The sequence below is a fragment of the Dendrobium catenatum genome, unplaced genomic scaffold (assembly GCF_001605985.2).
Source record: "Dendrobium catenatum unplaced genomic scaffold, ASM160598v2 fragScaff_scaffold_1211, whole genome shotgun sequence".
Lineage (NCBI taxonomy): Eukaryota > Viridiplantae > Streptophyta > Magnoliopsida > Asparagales > Orchidaceae > Dendrobium > Dendrobium catenatum.
In genome coordinates, this window is record NW_021319673.1 from 295,415 (window position 1) to 301,651 (window position 6,237).

The following is a 6,237-nucleotide window of genomic DNA, read 5'->3' on the forward strand; positions in this document are numbered from 1 at the left end:
AACACACACACACACACACACCTCTCCTCCTTTTCCTCTTCTCCTCAGGCTGAGGCCTTCCCTTGGTCCATTTAGGTGGCATCCTCTATCCAGGATTAGGTCTCTCACTAAGTAAGAGTCTCCTTTTCTATTTCTCTTCTTTCCTTTTTCTCCTCAGAATGGGGCCTTCCCCTAGTCTTGTTCAGGCGATACACCTATCTAGGTCTAAGGCCCCTCATTGGGTAGGAGTCTCCTCCTTTTTCCTCTTTTTTTCTTTTCTTCACCTTAGTCTGAGGCCTTCCCTATTCCTATTTAGGACAGTATCCCCTGTCTACGGTCTAGGTCCCTCATTATATTGATAGGGACCTTTTTCTCCTTTTCCATTCTCTTCCCTTCAATCCTCTCCCTATATGAGAGTCTTTTCCCTATCTTTAGATAAGCATTATCCATTTTTGACTGCATGATCATTTAATCTCTCAAGCATTTTGAATATTATTCAATGGTTATCTTTGTTATTATTAATTTTTCTTCAGTAGGACCACTTCTTTTTAAGCAGGTGTGTTTTAGATGAATTGCCATGGATATCCTTGCCGGATCAGCCTCTCAATATCATCCATGAGTGTCTGCAAACTTCTAATAGTGTGTCCATGACTTTGTGAAATGATAGTTATCGCTCCTGTATTTCCTACGTTCACCTTTAAAGGGTTTGCCACTTTAAGTTTTCCTATATCTTGATATGGACAACAACACATTGTTCGAGGTACATTGAGTGATATATACTCCTCTTGTTATCAAATCATGTGTCATGGTACTAGGATTCTAGGATAGATTTTTCTTCATTGCTAAGAATGTTGTCCTTCATTATAGGGGAATATTTTATGCATTTAGGATTTTGCTAAAAATGCTTCCTGTGGCTTGATAACTTCATATGTAAATTTTATGCCTCCAAATGATTGATCAGGTCACATATAAAAGTATCATGTCTCACATAATGTGCGAATAAAAAGGACTAGAATGGAGGCATCTAAGGAATAAATCTTCTTAGTAATTTGGATGCACTCCTAAAATTTGTTGAGCCTTGGTGGAAAGTCAATAAAAATACTCCTTAAGTATTTTCCTTCATTATGGTGAATCCATGAAAGTCGTTAAGGATGTTAAGCCCTATAGAACTGCCCAAGCTAACTAAGAGGGGGGGGGTGAATGGTATTTTAAAAATTCTTTTCACAATGAAGTAAAATCACATAAACCAAAAATCAACCACAAGAAAAAATAAGTATGGAAATTAAAGTGCGGAAGCCAGAAAACAAGAACACAGAAATTATAGTGGTATCGATCAAACTCGACCTACGTTCCACTCCCGGAGGCACCCTCCGTGTATTGCACTACAATCGTGACTCCCCTTAGCCCCACAACTAGGCAGAGAAGCTTTACAAAGAACCTCTTTTTCCACCCCGACAAGCGGAGAACCTATCTCCTTTGCTTCCTTCTGAAGCTGGCAAAAACCACTATCAGTTGCTGAATCCTTACCTCTACCGACCCTTCCATGATGAGAAACTCTAGATGAAGAAGAAGCAAAGCGCATCCTGATGCAACCCTTGTAAATCCCCTCACAAGCTCTCCCTCACAAACTCCTCTCCCTCTCTCTCTCTGTGTGTATATATATATATATATATATATATATATATATATATATATATAAGTAAAGTTCAGAAAAATAAATAAATAAAATTTTTGAGCTGGTGATTAGCCGAATCATCAGTCAACCATAGCCAATTAGTTGCGGTTGACTCCAAGCGCCGAGCCACACTTTTGCATGAAGCCCCACATGCAAACTTGTGCAACGATATGATGAGGGCGGGGCGAAACAGGCTACAAGCTGATAAGATGAGCCAGGGTTGCAGGCTAGGCAGGCCAGGTGAGTGAGCCGGGTACACTAGCATGGAGCTTGGCACGCAGGTCTGCCGCCGCTGGTGACCGGCCGACCAGTAGGCCAAGTCACCACCAATTTATGTCTAGTCCTAATTTCTGGTTCAGACACGATAAATCACATATTTATAAGGTCCCCGTGAACATTTTTTGACGTTTTAAACTCAATTTTGGGATTTTTAAAGACTTTGAAACCTCTACACACAAGATCATATTATTTTTTAGTTTCAAATTGCACAAAAATTTTCCTAAGAGCTGTAGTGCATATTTTTGAACTTCTAGAATTTTGACATCTAAAAATATGGGGCAACTAATACATCATCAAAAAATTATTTTGATCGGGCACGAGTCCCGAGGAAAAATTAAGTTGGAAACTATTGAAGTTAAAATTGGGACCATACAAACTCCAATTTTAACAAACTTATAGTCAAACTTCTCATCTTGGAAATTCATGCCCAACGACACAAATGGGTCCAAATCTACGACCCAAAGCATAGTTGGAAGGTTTAAACCACAATTTAGAATTCAAAACATATTCCAAATATGACATGCTTATAGTCGAATCGAGTGGCTTGATAAGATGAATCTAACAAGCCCAATATCAGGAAATTCTGGTATTATTAAGATATTAAAATGCTCAGTAAATGTTCCATAGTCATGGGATTCAGTATTAGTGATCCATCCAAACCACTCGCAATTTATCCTTCATCTTCCTCTTATTTATGAGTCATGTCACTCTCAGAAATCTATAAATAGACACATCAATTCTCATAAAAGGGGACCCAAGCCAAAGGAAGAGAAGTAAGAGAGAGATCAGTGGTCGCTCTTGTCTCCTTGCTCCTCCTCGACCACCTTACGTTGAGTTTCGTCGGACCACTGCCCGATGCCAGAGTTCTTCTAGACCACTGACTAACGCTAAAATTCTGCCAGACCACCGGCTGAAGCTGGAGTTATGTCGGACCACCGTCTGACGTTGGAATTTTACCGGACCACCACTTAATGCCGGAGTTTTGCTGACCAACACCTAAGGCCGAAGATCTATTGGACCACCACCTTATTCCGAGGGTTTTGCTGTACCATCGCTCGAAGATGGAATTCTATCAGACCACCAACTGACGCCAGATTTTTGATCGACCAAACATCAACAGACCTCGGCTTGACCCTCGTTTGTCACTAGATTTCAAATATACTACTGATTATTTGAATTTTATCGCCCTCAAGGATGATTTGGTCAGTTGTAATATACCCAAACACTAGTGAAATCGTTTCAACTAGGTGTGGCCTAGTGATTTTTACCCTTTTCAGGATTTTCTACATAAAAATCTTGTATTCTCTTTTTGTGTGTTGGTTATTCGTACAATGCTGAGACGTAAAATTATGAATATACTATTGCGTATATTCTAGCCTGCCACAATAGGTTTACCTGTTAACATATTTTACTTTCTTATTCTCATTGCACTTAATATTTTATCATTTAAAAGATTCATTATGCATTGGGTTAGCAAAATAACTTGCTTACAAGAGACAGTGATACATTTTTTAGCTACCAATATTTGCAAATTTACATTAAGACACTTCACCGCCTTAACAAATAAATAAAATTTTGGATCTTTTGTAATTTTAATAATGCAATGCATAGTTGTTTAATTCAAAGGAATTTGATGCAGTACAACCCATTCTTTTTTAAACTTTTTATTATTATTATTATTATTATTATTATTATTATTATTATTATTATTATTATTATTATTATTATTATTATTATTATTATTATTATTATGTTGTTTATACAATACTATCATTGCCAGATCTCAAGCCTTGTATGAGTAAAGTGAATAATTATATTAGACAGTCAGCATAAAATTTTTCAAATAATCATGATATAAAACCTTTAATATATTGGGTTAAATATGCTATAACTTTTTTTATTGAATGTAATATTGATGTATAAACTAGGGTAATTGCTAAATTTTAACTGCCATACCACCATGTAGAAGTAGCCATACAAGCAAGCTTAATTTTGTCCATTAGTGCAATAACCTCACTATTAGTCAACCAAAGCCAAGGTTGTGAAAAACGGATCGGACAACGAACCGGAAGAAGGAGAGGTTAATGATTCGATCGATCGAACTAGGGTTGAACTGGATGACGTAATAAATAATAATATTCTTAAAAGTAATAAAATCAACATAATAATAATGACAATTTAATCTTAAAATTTTCATAATTCTAAGAATTTTGAAACTAAAAAATAAATAAAATTCATACATATATAATATATTACATAATTTTAAAATTATTTTTAACAAATTCTCATTCAAACAAGTCTCATGCACATATTGTTGAAAGTTGAAATAAAAAACAACTAGTAGTCCCACATCACTTAGGAGTTTTATGTTGTGTTATTTATATACATTTCCTTGTATTCATGGTTTTGGAGCTCACATCGTATTATGGCATCATGTAAGTAAAATTATTTGCATTTAATTTAATATATGATACAATCGTATTTTTGAAATTATATTGTTAAATAAAATATATGATATTTAAATTAATTTAAAATTAAAATTTATTAAATAGTTTATATTAAATTAAAATACTTAAATATATCATTAATTGAACAGCCGATTCTTAAGAAATGGGACCGGTTGGACCGGCGATTAAAATCGATTTTGACTGGTTTGTTGCTAGACCGGTTCTTCAGGAGGACCGAAGAAGCCACAAGACCGGTTCATGGAAGAACCGGTCAAACCGATCGGACCGGTCCAATTTTCAAAACAATGACCAAAGCAATTCAAGTATTAAATTTATAAAAATCCCTTTGAAGCTTAAGATATATTTCAACACATTCAAATGCTAATCCAAATGTTCAAGGGTCAACTCAAGTTTTTTTTGTGATAGCTTTCTAACTACTTCTTAAAGCAACTTTTTAATACAAAAATTAAAATTTTATACTAGAAAACTGCTTTAAAAAGCACCAAAAAGTCATCCCAAATGAAGCCTAAATCAAGCGATGTAATGTTTTAAGAGACTCGTTTTGAACAGTTTGGCCCCCTCGGACTTGAATTTTTATTGCGTCCGATAAAAAATACCGAGCATACCGAGTGTACCGAGCTTATACCGAGCGCCTGTACCGAGCACTTAGTGACGTGGCATTTTGTTATTGGCTTCCGGATGCATTCGGTAACCTGACGGAATAATCACTCCTCGGACTTGGAGCTGGGCGCTACTTTTTTTTTTTTTTTTTTTTTGTGTACACTTATATACTGCAGGAAAATATTGTATGATTAATTGAAATTGAAGATATTTTCCTACTATGTGGTGTTCCCTTCAAATATAGCTTGGTGGCAATATTGCCCTTTTATTTGATGAAGTTTAATTATCTAAACATATATTATTATTTTATCATCTCATTTCAAGATTTTTTTTTTTTTAATCAATCGGCCAAGCTTTAAGCATCCTAAGAATGACGCCGCCTCTTCCAAAAACCTCTACACTGCATACTACGTATCCACAAACCCTAGAAACCAAAACTACACTGAAATATCCCTTATTATACCCGTTTAATTATCCCCACAAACCTCAATTCCAATTGGCCCCAAAATAAGACTAGCCTTGGAAACTCTCGGACTTATATAGAAACCCACCTCACCAAAGCCTCCACTCAAAATCACTTTAAATAGTCTTCTCCCGTTTTGTACAATCCAAATAAAATTAATCACTTCCCTCCTTTCATTTAAAATTTCATTCACCAGTACATCAGAAAGAAAGCTAAATGTTGGAAGATCAGTGGAAGGCGACAACGGTGCGACGGTTTACTGTACGGAATGGACAGTGTAAATTAGGGATGCAAACAAATCAAGTCGAGTCGAATTTAGGCACTTACGAGCTCGGCTCATTAGTTGGAAAGTGAGCTCGAACTCGTCTCACTATAAACGAGATCGAAACGGCTCACAAGCTATGAGCAGAAATTTTTAAATTTAAACGGGATTTATAAAAATTAGGACTTTTTAAAACTTAATCAGAATTTTTAAAACTTAGTCAAATTTAAAAAAATATATATGAAATGTTTAACATTTAAATAAAGCTTAGATGATTTTTATTAATTTTTATCAATTTTTTAAATATTTAAATTTAATAAATAAAATAAAATTATTTTAAAAATAATAATATTTATTCAAGCTGGCTCACAAGCTGAGCCAGCTGTAGCTCAAACTTGAGCTCAACTCATGAGCTCAATAAGCTCGTGAGCTCATAAAAGAGTCTAGCTCAAGCCATTTTGTGCTCACTTACACCCTAGTGCAAATAGACTTTTACATTAAGACCGTAGAA